This window comes from Saimiri boliviensis, chromosome 2 (genome assembly GCF_048565385.1).
Source record: "Saimiri boliviensis isolate mSaiBol1 chromosome 2, mSaiBol1.pri, whole genome shotgun sequence".
Classification (NCBI taxonomy): domain Eukaryota; kingdom Metazoa; phylum Chordata; class Mammalia; order Primates; family Cebidae; genus Saimiri; species Saimiri boliviensis.
The window spans coordinates 185152737-185175402 of NC_133450.1; the positions used below are offsets into that span (position 1 = coordinate 185152737).

At 44.5% G+C, this 22666-nt stretch overlaps 1 long non-coding RNA gene across 1 annotated transcript in view; it reads right to left on the reverse strand.

Moving 5' to 3' along the window:
- Positions 1-6769: 6769 nt before the first annotated feature.
- The window catches only part of LOC141582863 (uncharacterized), a 78218-nt gene continuing 62321 nt past the window's right edge, over positions 6770-22666 (reverse strand). Inside the window, exon 3 of the long non-coding RNA XR_012515772.1 lies at positions 6770-6842. This is a non-coding gene — a long non-coding RNA (uncharacterized LOC141582863). The remainder of the gene's footprint in view (positions 6843-22666) is intronic.

Consider the following 22666-nt stretch of genomic DNA (forward strand, 5'->3'; position numbering starts at 1 on the left):
GCTAGTACCTCTTGTGCTGGGTTGTTGCAAATATTAGAATTAATGTCAGGAAAGCTTCCTCCCATCTAAGAGGCATTGAATAAATAGTGTCTGGAAGTCACGGTAGCGGCAGATGAGTTGTATGTTTAGAATAATGAGTACTCACTCCAGCTATGCATTTTACTGATCTGACTCAGTGGCTTTAAGACGTTTTATAGCAGGAGAATTCCCCTTCCTTCCTGATGAAATCAGACATGAAATCTCCATTTCATAAAGCAAATAGCAGGGCATTGCTCTGGCAGAAGCAGGACAGATAGCCAGGACTCCTGCCCACCTGGCTCCCCCAGCTTTCTGTGGAAGTTCCTCAAGTTCCTGCATGAAATTCCAGGATAACTCACAACAGTTCAAAAACCATAGGCTTCATTTACAATTGCCATTTTATTTACCAATGCCAGGGACCTGAAAGGTAGAGTCTGAGCTTAAGGGTGATCCAAACATGTCACCCTAAGTGTCGTCACTTTGGGATGAAGCAGGTCCTTGCCACACAGGACTGTCGCTGCTCATGCAGAGGCCTTCCCTTCACTCACCCGCACAAGCAAAATGCCCCGCCACAAATCTTTCCTGTCTCCAGCTGGTCTTACTCATGCCTACCTGAAACCTCTGTCCCACACCAGCGCCTATCTTATTTACCTCTCAATGTGACAATCACAACTCATACGTTGAGCTTAGCTTTACTTTTAAAATGTCCTCTCCCATTACGAGTTTATTTTGCATTTATATGGCACTTTATATATTCATCTAATTAGTTCCTTGTCCTGACCAAACATGGCAGGTTTGTGGAACAGGATGTTACACGGAAGTTTCAGCAGAGGTCCAAAGACAATGGGAACTCCAGTCCAAATGAGGTGCCAAGGAAGATGCAGGATTTTCAGAATAGGTGCTGAGAACCAGCTCCCCAGTTCTTAGACCCTTCTTCCACAATGAAGGAGGGTGGCAATTGAGGCATTTCTCAAGAGGATCTCTTTGGAGAGAGCTGTAGTATGAACCCGACTCCCCAAAGAGAGGGGTAAGGGGTCCCACCTAACTCCTGGTAATGTGGCCTTTAAGTAAATAGAAGATTTTTAGAGAGATGTGGACATGTGAGGGTAGCTTCTTCCTACCACACCTACTTTAGTGAGGTCAGAGGTAGTGCCTTTCCCCTCATCTCAATTTTTTAAAGGTTGGTTTTCAGGAGAAAACTAATATGTCCTAGCTGTCTGACCGACACAGAGGTCCAGTGTGTGACTCCCACCTGAAGGCAGATGGCTAGCTGCTTCAAAAGCAGAGTGAAAGAAAGACAAAAGGCTCTCCCAACTTGTGGGGGCAAAAATGATGTAAGTGATTTTCACAGACCAGATGTGGGCCTCCCATGGGAGCTAGCTGGCACTGGCTTATCTTAGGTTGTTCCCAAGAAGACCACCTGAAGGGAAAACAGAGAGAAGCTGAACAGATGGCTGGATTGTCAGGGCCTGAGGAGGAAGAGTCATCTGGAATAGAGAAGTTCTATCAAGGGGATGCAGGTGAGTGACCACCAGCCACAGAGCAGGGGCGCCTCCACAGAGAAAGCAGCAGCCTCGCAGGTAATCTCAAATTCCTACCAAGCCAAGAGGGCCCCAGAGCAGTGGCACAGCAGTGGCTCTCAGACTGAGCTCCTGCCTCTCTCTCCTCTCTCTCTCTCTCTCTGGATTCTAACCACAAAGCACAGCTATCAGAATGGGAGAAGAGGAGAAAAAAACTCAATGGGAGGAGAAAAAAACTCAATGGGAAGAGAAAGAAGAAAATGACCACAGCCCTTCCTGCCTGCAGCATGCTCAACCAGCAGGAGGGAAGAAACCCTGACTTTAAGTCAAATTCCTGAAACTCGACATTTTAATCACCAGACTGAGATTATTTTTATTACCCAAAAGTTACCAGAAAAAAATCATGCAACTGCCTGATTTTTCAGCTGGTGGCAGGGGAAAATTAGTCCCATGGTCTGGATTAAAGGGACAGTGAAAGACAAAAAGAGTTACTTTATAATTGTATAGTTATATGTGGTTGGTCGACAGTAGGCGTTAACATGGACGAGTCTCTCACCATTAAGAGTTATGGGTATCATTCAGAACTTTTATGTAACTTAGGTAAATAAAGGAAATTTACTGGCTTATATAACTGGGATGTCCAAAGATAAAGCTGGTTTTGGGAGCTCAGATGAAACCATCACCTCTCTCTTGCTCATCTAGTTCTATTAATGCATGGAGCTCATTTTCTTCCAATGCAAATTGGCTTTATTTGTGCAGAAGGTGTAGCCACAGGCAGGCAGCTATAGACTTGCATAATCCCAGCTTAGGTCCAGAAGAAAGAGAGAGCTTCTTGCTTTCAGCATCTATAAACAAAATCCCAGGGGAGTGCCTGATTGGCTTGTCTTGAGCCATGTGCCCACCTGATCGATGTCCAGGAGAGGCTGGGTACTTGATCTTGCAATGTTGCATGGAAGAGGTGTCTCACTCCAAAGGAAGTAGGCTGGGACTACTTGAAGAATGGGACAAGTGGGGGGTGCAGTCCAGAGCAACAAACGCCAGTTTTCCACGTTGTATAGCACAGGAAAATGCAGCTCAAATATGTCAGCTGCATACTCTTCCTTTGCATAGAAAATAATGATTATTATAACAATTAATATCTTACCACTGGGTATCTCTTCCCTCAGTCAGAGATGTACTCTATCAAAATTCTGCTCATTTTCAAAGCTCAGCTCAAATATCATCTCATCCATGAAGCCTCTCATGAATTCCAGAAATGAAAATGAATTGATCCTATTACTGAAGTCTTATTGTATTTGTACAGTTCTCAGTCTTGGTTCTGCAGCAGAATCAGTGAGCAGCTGGTTGAAATGCCAGCCTTCCATCAAATCTTCCCTGACCTCAAAAGCACAAATACTCTTCTCTCTACTCCTGTAATAATTAAAGCCTTCTGAAACCATCACTTTTTTGTCAACTGCTTCTGCACTCACACCCAGATTATTGCTTCTATGAAAGCACATGGCTTTACATTTGGTACATCAGGAAAGTGTGTTTTATTGAGTCAGGCAGCAATTCCTTTTACACGTTGTGCTAGTTTTAAAATATGTTTACAAATTTTTGAAACTCCTCTCTTCAAGAGGCAGAGTCTAATTCCCCTCCCTTTGAGCATGGGTGGGAACAAGCTACTTGCTTCTAATGAATTGAGAAAAAGGCTCTGTGATAGCGTGCAAGGTAAGAAGTGGTGCTGCAACTTCTCTTGCTCTCTCCTGAATTGCTCGCTCTGGGTAAAGTGACTCACAACTGCCAGATTGTGGGAACACTCAAACAGCCTATGGAGAGCCCACACGGGAAGGAACTGAGGCCTCCTGCCAACAATATGTGAGTGAGCATCTCCAAAGCAAATTGTCCAGCCCCAGCCAAGCCTCCAGATGATGGCAGCCCTGCTGATAGCTGACTGCAACCGCAGGAGACTCCCTGAGCCAGAACCTCCCAGCTAAGCTGCTCCTTATATCTTGACCCATAGAAACTGAAATAATGAATGCTTGTTGCTTTAAGTCACTAAATTTTGGGATAATTTGTTATATAGCAATAGATAACAAATGTATACACTTAGATATGGCAAGTGTGCCTAAGACTGGGTGTCTTAGCATGGGTTCCTCAAGAAACAGAGCCCGAGGAAAAAGCGAACATGCTAGCACTAAACCATGGAGCTTATTGCAGGGAAGCCGGAGTGAGAGCAAACCTCAGAGTACATTACTAAGCTGCGCCCCGCTCAGGATCGCTTACCACTGATTGTTCCATCTTGCAGGACTGATTCTGAAAGGCTGTGAGTTCACATGCATCTCAGGTCAGTTTGTAGAGAGGGTAGAAGTGAACAGAATGTATCTATCTGCTCTTATCTCCCTGTAGTCAAGGTTTCTTCACAGGACATTAACACTGTATATTTCCTGGTATGTTTGCATGGTCTCCAAGCAGGTCCCTGGTGTCACATGCCTTGGGATGAACAAGGAAACACCACCTTCCTAGGCATGGGGCACTGCGGGGTTGTGACCACCTGAGGCCAGTTGTGGCTCACACAAAATTGGTCACCAATTAGCAGCTCGAGCAGAACCGATGGGCAAAGTTCCTAGACAGATGGGGCTAAGAAGGCTCTGGTGGCACAGAAGAGGTACCTGATAGACAGGGTGTGGGTGGTGCGGCGTGTTATCTGTAGGTTTCCTCAAAACTCAGATGTGGAAAGGGGTAAGATCATCAGTGAAAATGGCGCAAAACACTGTCTGGGATCAGCCAAACTCCTATCAAAGGGACCTGCTCATAACCTCAGAGATTGCAACCTGGAAACTCAGATGCCTAAGTAATTGAATTAAATCCTTAAATTAAGTCCAAAAATGCAGGTGTTGCTAGAAATGGAGAGTGCCAGCAGCATGAAGAGATGGACGTTCAGCAAGAGAAGAGTGGGCAGCAGCTCCCACCATGTCCAGGGGAGAGGGTACCCCAACTTGTGCACCCGAATACACGACCAGTAAGGCAGGCAAACCCCAAAACGAGGATGAAGAGAACCTGGTGACAGCAGCCATTAAGGGCTCATAGAGAGAGTCCCCTTGTTCTGGTCTTGAGCTTACCAAGTAACTGCCTCCGTATCATTCATCTTCCCAAGTAAACATCCCAAAAGGGAGAGAATGTTCTGATACACAAGCAAAAGTATCAGATTCACTTGTTAGTTCCAGCTGGTGTGAACCATTCCGCCCACTTGAGGTGTAGGTATATTCACCATTCTTACTTTTCCAATTAATTGCTCATGCTCTCCCCTGCAGCCATGTACCAGGTGACCAGCCAGCCTACTGCAACGAGACCCAGCGCCTCTTTTCCCAAAGCACGGCGCAGGGTTAAAACAACTACACACAAACAAGAAGTTGCGTCTACACAGTACAGGTGGACGTGCACACACTGTAGACACTGGTGTCCGACTGGGCTGGGTCAGCAACACTCAGGGCACGTGAGGAGGAAGGGCACCTTCCTGGGCTTCCGCCTGGAGGGACACTGGCACCCAGCTCTCCAGCCTGCCAGGAGCTCGGCCAACCATTCTGGGGTGGGTCCTTTTTAAGAACAACACTTGGCTCCTCCTCCTCCCTCAGGTACTCTGTCCATTTGTTTCACTGAGGTCAGCTGGCATAGAGCCCACCCTACATCTCAGAGGAGGCAAACTGCATGTGCTCCCCTGGAATGTCCCCTCTTTCTCTCTTCTCCACTTAGAGTACCTCTCCCCCAGGGACCAAGGAGAAAAGCTCCCTCTGCTGTTTGATGTTGACATCAGCCTCCCACAGCTGTCTATTTTATCCAGAGGTGGGCTTAATATCTTCCCTGGCACACACTAAAGTGTATAGCCATTCAGGGTTACACTGCATTTCATTTATTCCCCCATTGGTTCATCCATCAAATGCTGTGCGGTTCCTACTTAGAAGCAGAGCAGTCATGATAGAAATGAGACTACGGATTCAGAAATTGCTGACACATAGCTTTTTCACACACTTCAACTGCGTGCCTAAAGACACGAGAGACATACCAGCCTGAAGTCGGGTGGCTGCTTCACCTCAGTTCAGGTGCGAACATACCAGTTTTCTGGGATCTCTCCCAAATCCACTCACTGTCTCCTTCCCAGAAATTGTTTTCAGATCCACAGGGTTGAGGCCCTTACATTCACAAATAAACGAACTTAGTGCATTTGAAAAGTAACTCAAGGGTATATTATGAAAGCCAGGAAATAACAGCAAATAAAGATAAAACATATATCTGAAAAGAGATTCAGATACACATTTTGAAAGAAAAGGAGTCACAGCATTCCTTCAGAAGAAGGATAAGAGCAGGGCACGGAGGCAGTGAAACTATAGATATCTGTATTCATTGAGTTTTTACCTTTTAGAACACATGACATTGAATCCGACACAGATTCAACAGTGTCAGGTTCCTCATCCCAGAGGGACAGGTGCCCTGGGAGAAGGAGGAGCCCTGGACTTGGGGTCAGGCCCCAGATGACTGCAGAGAAGATGCTGGGCTAACACAGGGAAACCCTGCCACTGAGTGGGGCTCACAGCCCAGAGGGGAAATGCTGCTAAACAAAAGCACAAAAATCTCCCAGAATATTCAAGCTGGCTGTGCATCAGAATCACTGGAGGCGGTTTATTTTTAAATCATTCATGCCTAAGCCCGCCCCTGTCTCCTGAATCTGAATCTCAAGCTCAGACATCACCTCTACTGTCGAGCTTTTCTGATGCCTCCAGACAACACCGCTCCTTCGCCTGCGATCCTGTACACGTCCCCACATTGGTTTTTGTCACCTTCCTCCTTGCTTATGTGTCCGCCTACCCTCCAGCTCCCACTGGACACTGGACTCTGAGCGCGGTGAGCCAAAGAAATAGCTGTCATTTGATTGCAAGGCTTCCTGAGGAAGTGGTTGAATATTCAGAATTAAAGTTACGAGTTTTTATACTAATGCTTGGAATCATAGGTAACATTTCCTTTTTAATTTTGATCTGGGCACCCCACTGATCATTTTGGAATTTAGAAGATTTCCTGAGTCTGCTATCATAGGCCTGAGACATGCTCACCAGTGTAAGCAGTGACCATGCCTGCATGTTGTTCAACCACAGGACTACAAGGTGAGCCCTGAGCAGGGAGTGGCTGTCAGGCAACTCAGCACAGAAAGCTGTTCTCACTTTCTCTCCCAGCCAGTGACTCACCTGCAGCCGCTGCATGGCAGGGACCTCAGGCAGTAGACGGGACACTGTGAACATCACCCATTTGCCAATACTCACATTTTTGAAAGACCTAGAAATGGAAAAACAGAGTATCATAAGCCCTAGAACCACATGATCTCTCTCCACTCCACAGAGTTCATTTTCTACTGCTAATGTCATCAGCTGTGTCATCTGGTAGTGACATATACTGTTTTTCCTCAAAGCCCCTCTGGTAGCAAATGTCCCATGGCATCACCTTCTCAGTCAGCTGAGTCAGAATCATGATATTCTAGAAATGCAAAGCAGACAGAGCTCTTTTTAATAAGAGCAGAAGTGTTCACATCTCTTGAAAACCTACTATGGGTCAGCCATTTCATACATCTTATTTTTCTTAATCCTTACACTAACTCCGACATGTAGGTTTCACTGGTCTCATATTTTAGATGAAAAAACTGAGGTTTGGAAAGCGATGTGATCCTTTCAAGGTTACATGTCTAGTAACACAGATCTATACAATCTAAAAGCCTCTGTTTCTCTAAGTGGGGATTATATACAAGGCAACACGCCTGGATCACAAGAGGTCTCATGGTTAAACACAGCGCATCCTCTAACGTGTTAAATATATTCAATGGTAAATAATTTAAAACACTGTTGTTGTTGTTGTTTTTTAATTGAAGTACACATGAATGCACTGTGGGGGGATACAAACTTGCATAACATTTAAAGAAAAAAATGTAAAATTTTGAGAAACTCATCCTGATGGAAAGCTACTTCTTCTGGCTTTGCTCTCAGACCCCCAGGGTTCTCTCCAGAGTCCTCTGCCATGAGGAAAATCCTGGCAGAAAGATTTAAAGGCATGGCCGTAGGCCCTCAGTTTCAGCCCAAACAGTTCTCAGGAGTGGCACCCCCAAGAGGAGGAGAGGGAAAGAATTGTCATCGAAGAGCCAAGAGTAGTCACTGCATGTTGCCGCGAGACTCTGTTTCAATGCCCGTCACTGGAGGAACATAAATTGTGTAAGTCCTTGGGCTGCCAGGCCCCTTCCCACCCAACTCATGCTCTCATAAGGTTTCCAAAGTTTTCCACTGTGGAGAGGAGAATCTGTCACCGAGTAAATCAGCCAGAGGCAGGTCTGGCCCCACTTAATCCCCGCCCTATGTTACCTTTTATCACTAGCCCTCCACTGCCAGACCTTACTTCCCCTAAGTCCTTGCTATCTTTTTCATTAAAACACCCTGAATCATCTCTGAGTGGCTGCAATCACCAGGGACCCAATCCTGAGGTAGGTAGGCTAGTCTACACCCAGCTCAAGGCTTGCAGTGCCTCCAGAGAAGTCAGTCACTGAATTCCAAAGAGGATGAAAGGAAGGACGCCAGTCAGGCCCTTGGCCAAGCTGAGCTAGACACATCATGGCCTCACATACCGATATCTTTGAAGTTAACAGGATAGCCAAGAAAATTACCAAATAAAGCAAAGAAGGGCACAGCCTCACGGGACTACAGAGAAGAGACCCTGATCAAGAGGAAACAGAAGCAAAGCTCTTGAAGTGGCCCCACAACTACAAGCATGCTGTTGCCAGTCCACGCCATGCCAAGTTCCCCAAACACACCTGCCCGCTGGGCCCGCTGACTCACTGACCCTTGCCACTCCCTTTCACCGGGGCCTCTGCCCTGCTCACTGCATGACTAATTCCTACTCACTGCTTGTGCGTGGCCTTGGCTTTGATGCCGCTTCTCCCGGGAAGATTTCCCTGATTCTCTGCAGTCTGGGAACTTCCTGTTTACTTCCTAGGAACACCCCACATTTCCCCCATCCAGATGCTTACCAGATGCATGATAATTGCCTATATATTTGTGAGCTCACAAGAGCATGAATCTCCAGAGACAATGCCAGGGACATAGTAGGCACTCCCATTGTCTTCTGAATGAATGAAAATTAAAGACATGCTTTAAGTCCTCAAGGAGGCCTGTTAGACCACAGTGATATCCTTTCTTGGCAATTCATCTAGCCTCAGACACCCAGAGCAACAAAGGGTTTCTTTCGAGAGAGCTGAGAAGTGGGGAGGAGCTCACGCAAACAGCTAAGCACCTACCACCTGCATGAGGACACAGGGACAGAACAGAAAAGGTCTTTTCATTGCAGAAAGTCAGTCTAATGAGGGAGACTATTAGGCTCACAATAGCAAGGACAGATTGCTTCAGTACAAAGCTGGAATGGGGACAAATGTGAAAACCAAACTGGCTGAGCGATGCCTTTGCTTACATACTAATCTTACTGCTCAGAACATCACACGAGACAAAGATTTCAGGAGAAAACATTCATGAGAACTTTGGCAGCTATATTTGTAAGGTAATTGACAGTCAACAAAATTCATATATATCATTTTAATTTATCTTACTTATGTATCAAATATTTGAGGGTGCTTATTTATACTACACTTAACATCTAGTGTTAGGAAGGCTGGGAGAATTAAAAAGTGACTGTCTTCAAGGAGCTTGGAGTGAAATGGAAGAGATACAGGCAAACTTAATTCAAGGCAGAGTGATGAAAACCAGGTAAGTCAAAGTTGTTTTGGTTGTAAAAGACTCACTCTGGCTTAACTAACAAAGGAAATGTTCTTCTCACATAATTTAAATGCTACCAGAAAGGGGTCTCTGGTTCAAATGTCTCTGACAAAAATACCCAGGAGTATCTTTAAAGCCCAGGTTTAGCTTTGTCCAGCAGCTTGAATAATGTCCACCAGCCACTTCTCTAATCTCTTGACTTTGCCTTGGCTGGGCCGACATCACTCTCAGGCCCTACATGGCAGCCACTCACAGTTTCAGGCCCACAGTTTCCAAGGCCGAAATTGACCTGAAAATAGGGCTTCTCTTCTACAGCTTTTAACGAAAGACCAAGGCCTAATTACCCTTGCCCTACGTGATGATCATGAGCCAGCCAATGAGCCACGGGAATAGAATTAGAGGACTGTAACCCTAGGCCATGCTCCCCCACCTTACCCAGCTCCAAAGCTGGTGTGGGGTCAGGCCCACCCAAACTGCATGAGCTGTGTAGTAAAGTGTCATAAAAACAATCTGGTAACTGGTCCGGTGCAGTGGCTCACGCCCGTAATCCCAGTGCTTTGGGAGGTCAAGGCAGGAGGATCTCTTAAGCCCTAGAGTTTGAGACTAGCCTGGACAACACAGCAAGACCCTGTCTCTACAAAATAAAAATTTTAAATTAGTCAAGTGTAGTGGCAGGCACCTGTAGTCCCAGTTATTCAGGAGGTGGAGGTGGGAGGATCGCTTGAGCCCAGTAGTTTGAGGTTACAATGAGCTGTAATCATGCCGCTGCACTCCTGCCTGGGAGACAGAGCTGTGAGGTTGGAGCAAAAGTAATGCATGTTTTGCAAATATTTTTAATTGCCAAAACTGCAATTACTTTTGCAGCAACCAAATAGAACTTGCCTCAAAAGAAAAAAGAAAAAAAATCAACCTGATAAAATGCTTGATGCTTAGTCCTCACACCAGCTTTGTGTTTCCACCCTTTTTTCAAGTGAGGAAAATGATGCCAGTAAGAGTAAGCGCAGGACTAGAGCCTGGTCTTCTCTCTCAGTCCTATGCTCCTCCCATCAGTGCTTTCCTGATAATAATTATTAGCACTTAATTATAATAGCAATTAATTATTAATAGGGGAAATGCTTAGGGCACTGCTGGAATCTTGGAGTGGGACAATTCTCCCTTGTGTGGGACTGTCCCAAGCATCACAAACATTTCACTACATTCATGGCTCTAATACCAGCGACACTTGCTTCCCAGCATTGTGACAACTAAAATGCTTGCACACACTTTCAAAAGTCCCCCAAGGGAGGTAGCACCTCCCCCATTTGAGAAAAACTGTATGTTACCACAAGTGAACCTTGTTATTAAGAGGTTCATACTTCTTGGAGTTTAAACATAAGCTCTAACCTCTGGCTTTAGAGATAGTCTCAGCTTTTGATTGAACATACCTTAGACATCACCTGGCCGAAGCCCCTGGGCCAGTAGTTCTGGCCTGGAGGAGAAGGGGTAAGCAAGGGTGAAAGGGAAGAAGATGGGCTGGGATTGCATCCCTGAGAGGTGAGTATGAAGGGTTGCAGGTGGGAGGCTTCAGCTTCCCATTAATGCTTCTCTTATTCAGAAGTAAAATCACAGAATTAATGCATTTTTCATAGTCAGGATTCAAACTCTCTCAGGGAAAAGGGTATTTGGCCCCCCTTACTTGAGTAAGATGAGAAATTACAGAATTGTGGGGAAGTAGAATACTCACTTCTGGACAATGCTCACCAAAGAGATGTGGCCAAACTGACCTGCAGACAGGGTAGGTGGGAATGTAAAACCAGGTCAGCACGTGAAGAGCATTCCATGGAACAGGCAGATTTATGCCCAGCAAAATACTAAAGTGAGACAAGAAATTCGCCTCCTTAAGATACTGAAGACTATCACCTAGGAGTAGACTTGGAATTACTCTACATATCCCAAATGGACAAAACCAGTTCCAATAGGACCTGAAAACAGCTGGACCATGAGAGATATCTAATGATAGAATGAGCCATCTCATTCTATCATTAGAAGATAGTGACTTCCCCACTGCTGGAGGCATCCAAGCACACACTGAGATGTTGAAGTGGGTTTAAGTTTAGTCTCTCAAACATTCTGACGCAACACAAAATGGATGAGGGTTAAATGCTCCACACGTTGCCAACTGACCATGTCAAAGGCATGTGAACCACAGCAACTCCATCTTGAATAGGAGCTGGGTAAAATGAGGCTGAAACCTACTGGGCAGCATTCCCAGATGATTAAGGCATTGTAAGTCACAGGATGAGATAAGAGGCCAGCACAAAATACACGTCATAAAGACTCTGCTGATAAAACAGGTTGCAGTAAAGGAGCCAGCCAAAATTCACCCAAACCAAGATGGTAATGAGAGGGCGATCAGAGTGACCTCTGGTGGTCATCCTCACTGCTAAACTCCCACCAGCACCATGACAGTTTACAAATGCCATGGCAACATCAGGAAGTTACCCTATAGGAGTATACGGGTCTAAAAAGGGGAGGGGCAAATAATCCACCCTTTGTTTAGCATATCATCAAGAAATAACCATAAAAATGGGCAACTAGCAGCCCTCTTGGCTGCTCTGTCTATGGAGTAGCCATTGTTTTACTCCTTCACTTTCTTAATAAACTTGCCTTCACTTTATTCTCTGGAATTGCCCTGAATTATTTCTTGGGAAAAATCCAAGAACTCTCTGTTGGGATCTGAATCTGGACCCTTTTCCTGTAACAGCCACATAAAGATAATTAGTTGTAAACTATGTTCAATATCTGTTAGAGCAACTATATTGCAAGACCTCTTCTGGCTGCACTCAAAAAACCTGTCAGAACACACACGTGGGGGACATTATTGTAGAGTAATTTTAAATCTGCTATAATCAACAAAGAAAAAATGGAAATCTCTAAAAAGCTTTCATACTTTTTTGATAATGCAGTGCTTTTGCCGAAACAAGTAGTTACCTGGTTAAGAACTGCTAGCCTAAGGGGTGTGCTAGATGATCACTAGGTTTTGTCCAACCAGCTGTGGAGTCTACAGAACTCTATGAGCTACAGTGCCTACAGCATGCTCAGTAATCAACCCCCGAAATTCCAGCTGCGTGCCATTTACCTTTGTGCTTCTGACTATCCCATGGACAATGAGAGGTCCACAGACAACCAAAGGTTAAAATAAGATGGACCTTAGATGTCATACACTGCCTGGGGGAGTGCTTGCAAGTTTCACAAAGCAATCGGAACCTCGCCATGTCACTCCCTCGTCTGAAGTACCCGCAGAGACAGCTCTCTTTTTAAAGGGTCATTTCTATCCGGCAGCTGAGCTCTGCGACAGAAATGATGTTTGGCATTACCAGCCTCTAGTAACGAAGCCATTTTAAATCAGAAATGCTGTGGGAGTGTGGGATGCCAGACTGGGTTTTACAGAGGCTGGAAAGTTCCAATCTTGCCTGGCAAGGCTGTCAGACAGATCTCACCAACTCTTTGGTCTTCACAGCCTCTGGAGCTGAGCTAGCTGCTCACTGCACATTTTCATGACCATCAAGTCCCTGTGAATGGAAATGTTCTATTTCATACTGTAGGGTTTGGTATGAATTCCAGATCACAACTTAGGTTAAATTACAAAACATGGCTGTTTCTGTGGAACACCAGAGGCATTGGAGATTATTTGGGTGAATGTCCAGAAAGCTGAGTAAGAGTAGAATTTGGTCTTTGTCAAAAGGTCTACAGTGGCTGTGCCTTATTCTTTATCTTATAAAGAAATCAACGCATATTTTACTGCCGTGACACCCCCTCCTTCATATCACCAAAGTCATTCTTCTACTATTCAGAATAAAGGAATGTTGCTGCTGCTTAGTTGCAAGGGTTCATGGCAGCAGACATTCTTCAGGAGAGATTTATAACTTTCTGGATGGTGCTGACCCTGTCTCGTTGCTATGGTTAGAGTACATGCTGCTTCTCCCTTCAAACCTTCTTACGCAGCCCCGTGGCTATCACTCATTTGTGCTATTCACGCTCCTGCAAATTAAAGCAGGGGTGTTGCCCTCCTCTCATGGTGCTTCCTGTAAAACTGAGCAAAATGAATATTCATCCTCATGCATTCAAAAAAATATTTACTGAACACTGATATGTGCTTATCTGGTATCTCAAGTTGATTTTGTTTATCTGAAATCATCTACTTTACAGATGGATTAGCTTTCCCTTGTATTATCTGTCAAATATTCTAAATAAATAATACAAAGGCAGAGGCTCTATAAAAATTATAAAAATGAACGTGTCATATCTCAGGATTCTATAGTCAACCTTTTTTCCTTTCTCTTGTCACTCCACACTTCTCCCTGGAGTATAAAATCCCCTTTTATGATTATAATTCACACCTAAAGTCTCTATCATTGATCCATATATGACAGCTGAATTTCATACCTATATGTCCACCTGCTAACCAGTTATCTTCAGAACTCTGGCAAGAAATCAGATTCCTGACATTCCCAAACCAGAATTCACCATCTGACAAAGCTCCCACCCCGCTTCTCCTTCCCGCTCCTCCACCCCTTCCTCTCCCAACACACCCGCTCCCTCCCTGGGCTCCAGGTTTTAGCTGGTGGCACCGCCCATAAGAAACACTACTGTTTCATTGGACTCCTTTTCCTTCATGCTCCACATTAAATCAGAGAACAAATCCCACTTATTGAACCTCCCAAAGAGTCCTCACAGCTCTTTTTTCCCTTTCTTTCCCACGGCCATCACAGAGGCTGCCGTGCCTCTCACTTGGACTCTTTCCCTGATTGGTATCCTCGCCCGCAGTTTAACAGCCTCCAATCAGAAGAGAAGGTTCTCTCCGTGGGATCTAAAACACGAATCTGATGGTGTCACCATCACCCTACAAAAATGCTTCTAGTTTTTCTCATCATCTATGGAATGAAATCCAGTGTCCTTAGAGGGTTCAGACCCTCCCACTTCCCCTGCATCAAATCTGCACTGTAGGCTTACCCAACCTTAGTAATTAGTAGCAGCCTATTTCTTGCTGCAATATCTTTGCCTTTGTTTCCACTGCCTGAAATCTGTTCCCATGTCATCTGATAACTTTTTATAATTCAAATGATTCCTATTTGTGTCTCAAAACTCACTCATAGTCAGCCTCATCCTGGAAGCCTTTTCTAGCTCACCTGCTCCTTCTTGTTTCTGCATCTTATATGCCAATTTTCTGTTGTTCTATTTTGTTTTGGTTTGTTCTTCTGTTTTATTTTGTTTTGCTTTGTTTTTATATAAGACAGGGTCCTGCTCCATTACCAAGGCTGGAGTGCAGTGGCAAAATCTCAGCCTCAGCCTCCTGGGGCTCAAGCAATCGTCCCACCTTGGCCTCCCTAGTAGCTGGGACTACAGGCACATACCACTACATCTGGCTAATTTTATTTTTTGTAGAGACAAGGTCTCACTATATTGTCCGGGGTGCTCAAACTCCTGGGAGCAATCATCCGGGATTATAGACGTGTGCCACCACACCCAATTCTTATACCTAAATTGTCACTGGGGATCCCCCATTACACCATGGGCTTCCTGAGGGCAAGGATTGTCTTATTTCTCTGCTACCTCTGTCCTAGGTACTGTGCCTGGCACATGGTACAAGCAAATGCATCTTCGTAGGTATAAATAGATGCTCCCACTAGACTCCAAAGTGTGCGTGTGTTGGAAGTGGGTGGTGGGCGAGAGAAAGAGAGAGAAAAGAGGAGAGGAGGGAGGGAGAGGGATTTTTAAAAACCACCAACAATTTTCTAGTTCATTAAAAATGGAGGATTAGATTCACCTCTGAGGGTGCGTTGTTTCTTGTGTCTGGAAAACTTTAATGACCCTTTATGCAAACATGAAGCGATCATGCTCAATTGCAACTGAAAGTCTTTAGAAGCAATGAGGAGTTCAACTGTTCTACATGGAATGCAAAGGTAGTCTTTACTGATGCTACAGAGGCATCCCCAGGATTACTGTACTATGGGGAGGCTGGCGGTAGACTGAGATGAGGGAAATGCAGTGCTCCCCTGGGAGTTGGTGGAGTGGGGCTCTGGACCTCTGATCGGCAGCAGGAACTTGTAAAAGCACTCCTATTGTAGGGAAGCAAATAAGCCCCTGCAAGGCCTCAGGCTGGTTTTGAGGGGAGCCAGGACCAGGAGGGGTTCCCTGTGGAAGAGCATGAACACAGGACCAGAGAAAAGACACACGTGGAAGTATCCAATTTTACGGCACCCTGACTCCCTGTGTCATTCCTCCTGTTACCCCATTCTTCAGTAAAGCTTTCTTAAATGTAACAGCCCCATCTTGGTTGAGATTTGGGGAATTAATACAGCAACCAGTGTCCACTGTCACTGAATCAACACAAAGACCACCAAGATAGTCTCACATTGAGTCAGAGTTTATTATGCACCAGGCAAAGGAGAATCAAGTTTCTTCTTCTTCCTTTTTTTCTTTTTCTTTCTTTTTTTTTTTTTTTTTTTTTTTTTTGCTGCTTAAATTATTTTATTTTAAACATAATTTCTTTATTTCTTTAAATTTATTTTTTAAGTTCCAGGATGTACGTGCAGGACGTGGAGGTTTATTGCATAGGTAAATGTGTGCCACAGTGGTTGGCTGCACCTATCAACCCATCACCTACATATTAAGCCCCGCATGCATTAGCTCTTTATACTAGACAATCAAGTTTCTTAAGAAAGTCAGTAAATGTTCCCCAAACTGAAAGTGAAAAGGGTAGATACAGTATGGAGAAGGAGAAGTTTTTCCCAAGCTTCTGAGTGGATCATAAAATCTCTAGTTTGGTTACTTTTCTGGTTTTGAATCATTGAGATGCAGGTGTGGTTCTCAAACAGGTCCAGAATGGGCTGCATAAGGCTCTAGAGATCTCAGTGTCATGCAGTGGGCAAATGTGAATGGGCATGCCAGAGGCTTGGTAAAATTGTTTTAACATTGTGGTTGGATAAAACAGTACTCAGGTCACATAACAGTCTGAGTTTTAACACAGATAGGAAGTTACTACAGTTAGAGGCCTGATGCCAGGCCAAGAGGACAAGCAATGATCTGGGTGAATTTTGAAATACGTAAGCATTCCTGAGAGATTCCCAGGGCCTGGAGAGGCTATCTTGGTAGAATACTAGTGGCTCAGACGATGGATATTTAAAGGACACCTGAGCCCAGAACATGTAAGGCTGTTGGGGTTATGTAAGTATCATCATCCCTAAAACGAGATCACCTTTCAACTTTGTTATTCTCTACAACTAGGAATACTGACTCTTACTTTTATTTCAGTTAAACTCACAGAAAGCATCCCATCAGAGTCAGAAGGGGGAAATTAAATCTGTTCTGCATGGACAATAGCACTCCGAGTTATACACCAAAACACACAGATGACGGTTTTGTCTATTTAAGCAATATAAGGCTCCCACTATTTTTTTTTTTTTTTTAGAAATTGTTAACATTTCCTTTTTATGAAAAATTACCACTGAGGTATTGTTCCTTTTTTTCCAACACCGTTGAAATTGCACATGGTAGAGAAGTTTTTAATTAGTCCATTCTGAGCAGGAACAGTGTGTGCTCACTGCAGTAGGAGCCTAATAAACGACTTCATAATCTCAATTGGAGGCTTTGTGCCCACAAATACTCATTAGTTTGCACCAGCAGCCACAGCTTCCCATGTAAGGCCTTAGAACCATGCTGCAGTGGGTTAAGATTAAGTTGCTGGGAGCAGAACTTCTGGAGCAGTGAAAATAAACAGGCCATACAGATCTCAGCTGCAGGGTCTGGGAATAAAACATGGAGTTTGGAAACTCCATGCCAGCCCCTTCTGCCCATTCCACACTTTCCTGCTTATAAAGCTCTTCTTCTATCCCCTAAAAAGCTTTTCAATTTTCAAATCATTCCAGTGACCCTTTTTTTTTTATAAAGATGAAGTTTCTCCATGTTGGTCAGGCTGGTCTCAAACTCCCAACCTCAGGTGATCCACCCGCCTTGGCCTCCCAAAATGCTGGGTTTATAGGTGTGAGCCACTGCGCCCTGCCAACCCCCTTTTTCTGAAGTGTGGAGAAACTGAATGCTTGGGAAATATTTGTTACAGACTAGTGAGAAAAATGTTGATACTGTCCTATTTAGAAAGATAAATAGAGTTGGATGGATAGACGGATGGATGGATCAATGGATCACTGGATGGATGAATGCAAACATACAGACATTTAAAATGAGAGGGTAAAAATGTTATTAGCCCAGCTGGCGAAATAATTCCTCTCAGAGGGAACATGGTATGTGGATATGTTGGTAAGTCACCCAGATTAGGTAAAGGGTAAGACCCCAAAATGCATGGTCTTATGATAAAAGATGGTCTCTAAACTGCTAGGGAGAGACAGTCTTGGCTGATCTCAAAGTCCTGTTAGTGTCATGCCTTGGCAGTTTGGATCACTGCAAAGGTAGAACTGTTATGCAAAATAAAGGGATGAGAATTTGGCACTAGGAATGGAGGGTTCAGGGAAAGGTATGAGTCAATAAAGTGAGATTTTGTACACAAGAAAGATGGAAAAATTTATACCTTAGCAGAGTAGGTGAGCTGAGATGTCTAAGATGATTTTGAAGCTATTTGCTATAGGATGTACATAAGTAAACTCCTCCTTCCACCTGCCCTAGAAAATTTTCCCAGAAGTGGACCCCAAGCCCAGTATTCACATACAGGGGGTTTATTAAGGAAGGTCAGTAAAGGAGTGGGGAAAACAACACAGAGAAGAATAAAAGGTCAAAAAAAAGTTTGGTCACCTGCAAGACCTTCAGTTTGATCCTATCAGGCATGTCAGGCATGTAAGTTACACCTTAGAGTTGTCCCAACCAGGGGAAAAAGAGCTGAGCTTTCATATACTCACACTGCCATTGGCCAAGGATGAGGAGGGGAGGGGAGTAAATTCCTAAGCACTTCTGGCTCTCTTTTACAGAGAAAAGGGGCTCCAATAGCCTGAGGGCAGACCTCTGAAGAAAAGTTGCAGATGCTGAGTGTGAGAAGCTACAGGCGCAGGGGCAGAGCAAGATGGTAAAAGTGCAGCTGAGATCTGACACAGCATTGATTCTGTTACTGCGAAACCCTCGAATAGAGTGCACATGTACTCATCAGTGCTTCTGTATGAGTCAGTTCTTCATGGTAATCAAAGAGAAACTGACACATGCATCCAGGTCACATCCACATGGAGTAAAAGCAGAGCCTGTGCTTCTGGGTGCGGAGAATGGAGAACACCTGTTATCTAGGTCCATGTACTTTTGGAACAAACCTCACTCACAACTACATTCAAATATACTATGTATACTAGCAAGGCTATACTGCTGATGCTGCATTGAAATGGAATTTCTGTGACCAAAACTCAATTTCTATATGAGAGGCACATGTATTCACATCTCTGTTCATTTCTTTTGGTAAAATGCCCATGCTCCTCACTGCACCTAACACAATTGAGTATTCCAGGCCCCCACAATCCAACTCCATTTCTTGTTCCAGCTTTTTCTCAGACAGACTCCTGCCATGTGCTGCTCCTCATCCACATCCCGTGTCCTGCATGGTAGCCACCAACTAAACAACATGCACCACACTCTGAGCTAATACGGGTTATGAGTGTCCCTGAATCCTAACAATAACTCCATGTCTTAGATGCTATCTTATTTCACAGTTGAGAAAACTGCAGTCTGATGAGGTAAAGTCCAAATTCTCTAAGTGAGTAAGAGGTGGAGCTGGCATTTGGAGTTAATGCTTTCAGCTGCTATGCTGCTGTGCCTCTGTGGACATGGTCCCCTCCTTCCAAAACTCCTCTCCCATGTCAGAATGTTAATACCCTAACATCTTCCAAGGCCTTTTCAAATGCCATATTCTCCACAAAGCCTTTAAATCATGCAGAGTTTTTGGAGGAAAGGTATATAAATCTAATGTATGAAAAAGAAAACGTATAGTTTCAATGGTTGGAGAGAATATTGGGGTGGCCTCCATGTTCTGAGGGATGGCTGCAGGAACCCCAGGGATTAATGCAGCTAGAATGCTCTCTCTGTCTCTTTCATTTTACATTATCTCCCCTAGCCCAACAGACTCAGAAGTATGAGACACCCTCCCCCTTCTCTCTCATTGTTCATTTATCCCAGGAAGTACTCTGATGAGCGCTGTTTGGGTCATATGCTTATCCCTGCCCTTACCACAGAGGCCAAGGGAAGAGTATTATGATTAGCCAGGCCAAGGAGGGTGGATTGTTACATGAGAAAGTGGGTGGGAGGAAAACATTCCAGGCAGTTCACAACACTTGCTCCCACAGTTCATTACATTGGCCATGAAGACCCAGACAGAATCATTCTGTTCCAGTTTCTGTGCCATAAAGCAACTATTTATTATGCTTATAGATTCTGTGGATCAGGAATGTGGATGGGACACAGTGGGGATGGCTTGTCCCTGCTCCATAGTGTCTGGGGCCAGAGACAAAAGACTCTAGGCGGAGGCTGGATTCATCTGAAGGCTCACTCTCCATGCCAGGCAGTCAATGCTGGCTATCAGCTTGGGGTCTCAGTTCCTTTCCACATGGCCCTCTCCATGTGGTCTCTCTGTAGGAGGTGGTTTGGGCTTTCTCACAGCAAGGTGGCTGGGTTCCAAGGCTAAATATATAGATATAGATATAGATATAGATATAGATATAGATATAGATATAGATAGGTAGATAGATAGAGATAGAGAGAGAGAGAGAGAGAGAGAGAGAAGGAATGTGCACCAGGTGGGAACTGTATTACCTTTTTTAACGTAGCTTCACCAGTTCTGCTGCATTTATTCGGTTGGAGCTTCAGGTTCAACGAGAGGGGAAATAGATTCCACTCCTTAATGAAGAATGGCAAAGTTCTACAGAAATTTTGCTGTAGACATTTTCAGAAAATACAGACCGCCACACATTTTTTCTTATGAATTCTTTTGTGTATGTTTTTCATATCTTCCCTAAATTATTGTGAGTGCTGTGAGACAGGCATCTTTGTATTTCTATGCAGTGCCTTGAACAGGACCTTATACACAATCAATCTTCAAAATATGTTGGTTGGCAAAATGTCTCTGACAGCAGCATCTCAATTTTTCTACCAACTTTTTTTTTTTTTTTTTTTTTTTTTGAGACGAAGTCTCACTCTGTTGCCAGGCTAGAGTGCAGTGGTGCAATCTCAGCTCACTGCAACCTCTGTCTCCTGGGTTCAAGCAATTCTCCTGCCTCAGCCTCCCAAGCAGCTGGGACTACAGGCGCATGCCACCACGTCCAGCTAATTTTTGTACTTTTAGTACAGACGGGGTTTCTGCATGTTGGCTAGGATGATCTCGATCTCTTGACCTCATGATCCACCCGCTTCAACGTCCCGAAGTGCTGAGATTACAGGCAAGAGCCACCCCACCCGGCCTCTACCAACTATTAATAGCTGTGTGACTATAAGAAAAATTACATAACATTTCTGAGACTGTTTATAACCTGAGAGAGCTTAAGTTTGTGATTTCTAAATATTCTGATTTAGCAGCAAATGACAAATTACTTTTTTCAGATTACACCTAACATAGAACCTCAGTATGTAAAACAGACTTTTAAAAAAGCAACAACAGGATTGATGTTCCAAGATGGCTGAGTAGACACAACTCCCGCACGCAACACCCAGTGAGAGAGATGCAGAAATCCAGAGATCTCCTAGCTCCAACCGAGGTACCAGGGACATTTCAACGGGTCTGGTCCTATGGTGAGCAAAGCCCAGGCAAGTCAGAGCAAGGTGGGGAGGGGTGCTGCTTCACCCAGAAAGTGCATCTGACTAGCGAGTTGTACGCTCCCCCTCTGGCATTCCGGTCCAGATACAGCGTTTGCCCCAAAGTCTCAGCAATACACAGAACAGGGTATCTTTGCTAGTCAAGCACCAGGAATTACAAGTGTGGAGTTGAATAATAATCCAGGATGGTGTCCCAAACTGGCACACAGACCTAAACAGATGCAGAAACCCAAAAGCCGGCCAGGAGAGGGAGCTGTAAGCAGGAGGGAGGATGGACAGAGCAGCTCAGCGGGACCCTACCTCATGACCAGAGAGAGAGGAAGCTGAAAGGGGGAGAGGTCCGGTGTGGCTGGGCTGGTCCCTCCCCTCCCCCACAAACCCCAAAGGGCTGAAGCTCTGACTCTAGAGGGTTGTGCAGCCAGTGCCACAGTCTGAGCTGAACCCTGAATGATCCAGCCCAGTGGAGGAAGGGCACAACCCACCGTTAGAGGGGTGGGACTGGGCTACATGTTTTAATAAAAAACACAGGAAGCCTATGTAGCAACGGGACAGTGTTCTTGACCACCTAGCAGTGCCAACAGGTCAGTGGAAGAGGTGGGCCTCATCTCCCAGTATAAACAAAAAAGACACAGGAAGATTCCCTAGTAACCTGCAGGAGTCCCTAGAAACTCAGTATCGCCTCAACAGGCAGACAAGCGACCCCATCAAACAGCTCCCTGACCCCACAGCCAGGAAAATCCATGAAGATGGAAAAAAAAAACAGCGCAAAAAAAATGAAACCATCAAAGACCAGAACACCTCTTCTCCTTCAAGGGATCACAACTCCTTAACAACATTGGAACACAACATGACCGAGAAAGAGGGCGACGAATTGACAGAAACAGGCTTCAGAAGGTGGATAATAAACTTTTCTGAGCTAAAGGAACACATTCTAATTCAATGCAAAGAAACCAAAAACCTTGAAGAAAGATTAGACAAAATACTAACTAGAATAACCAGCTTAGAGAAGAACATAAATGACTTGCATGGAGTTGAAAAACACAGCACAAGAACTACGTGAAGCAAACACAAGTTTTAATAGCCAAATTGATCAAGCAGAAGAAAGGATATCACAGATTGAAGATCAACTCAATAAAATAAGAGAAGGTAAGACAAGAGAAAAAAGAATAAAAAGAAGTGAACAAAGCCTCCAAGAAATATGGAATTATGTGAAAAGACCTAATCTACGCTTGATCAGTGTACTGAATATGATGGGGAGAATGAATCCAAGCTGGAAAACATGCTGCAGGATATTATCCAGGAGAATTTCCCAAGCCTAGAAAGGCAGTCCAACATTCAAATTCAAGAAATACAGAGAACTCCACAAAGATATTCCTCAAAAAGAGCAACCCCAAGGCACATAATTGTCAGATTCACCAGGGTTGAAATGAAGGAAAAAATGCTAAGGGCAGCCAGAGAGAACAGTCTGGTCACCCACAGAGGAAAGCCAATCAGGCTCACAGTGGATCCCTTGGCAGAAACCCTGCAAGCCAGAAGAGAGTGGGGGCCAATATTCAACATCCTTAAAGAAAAGAACTTTGA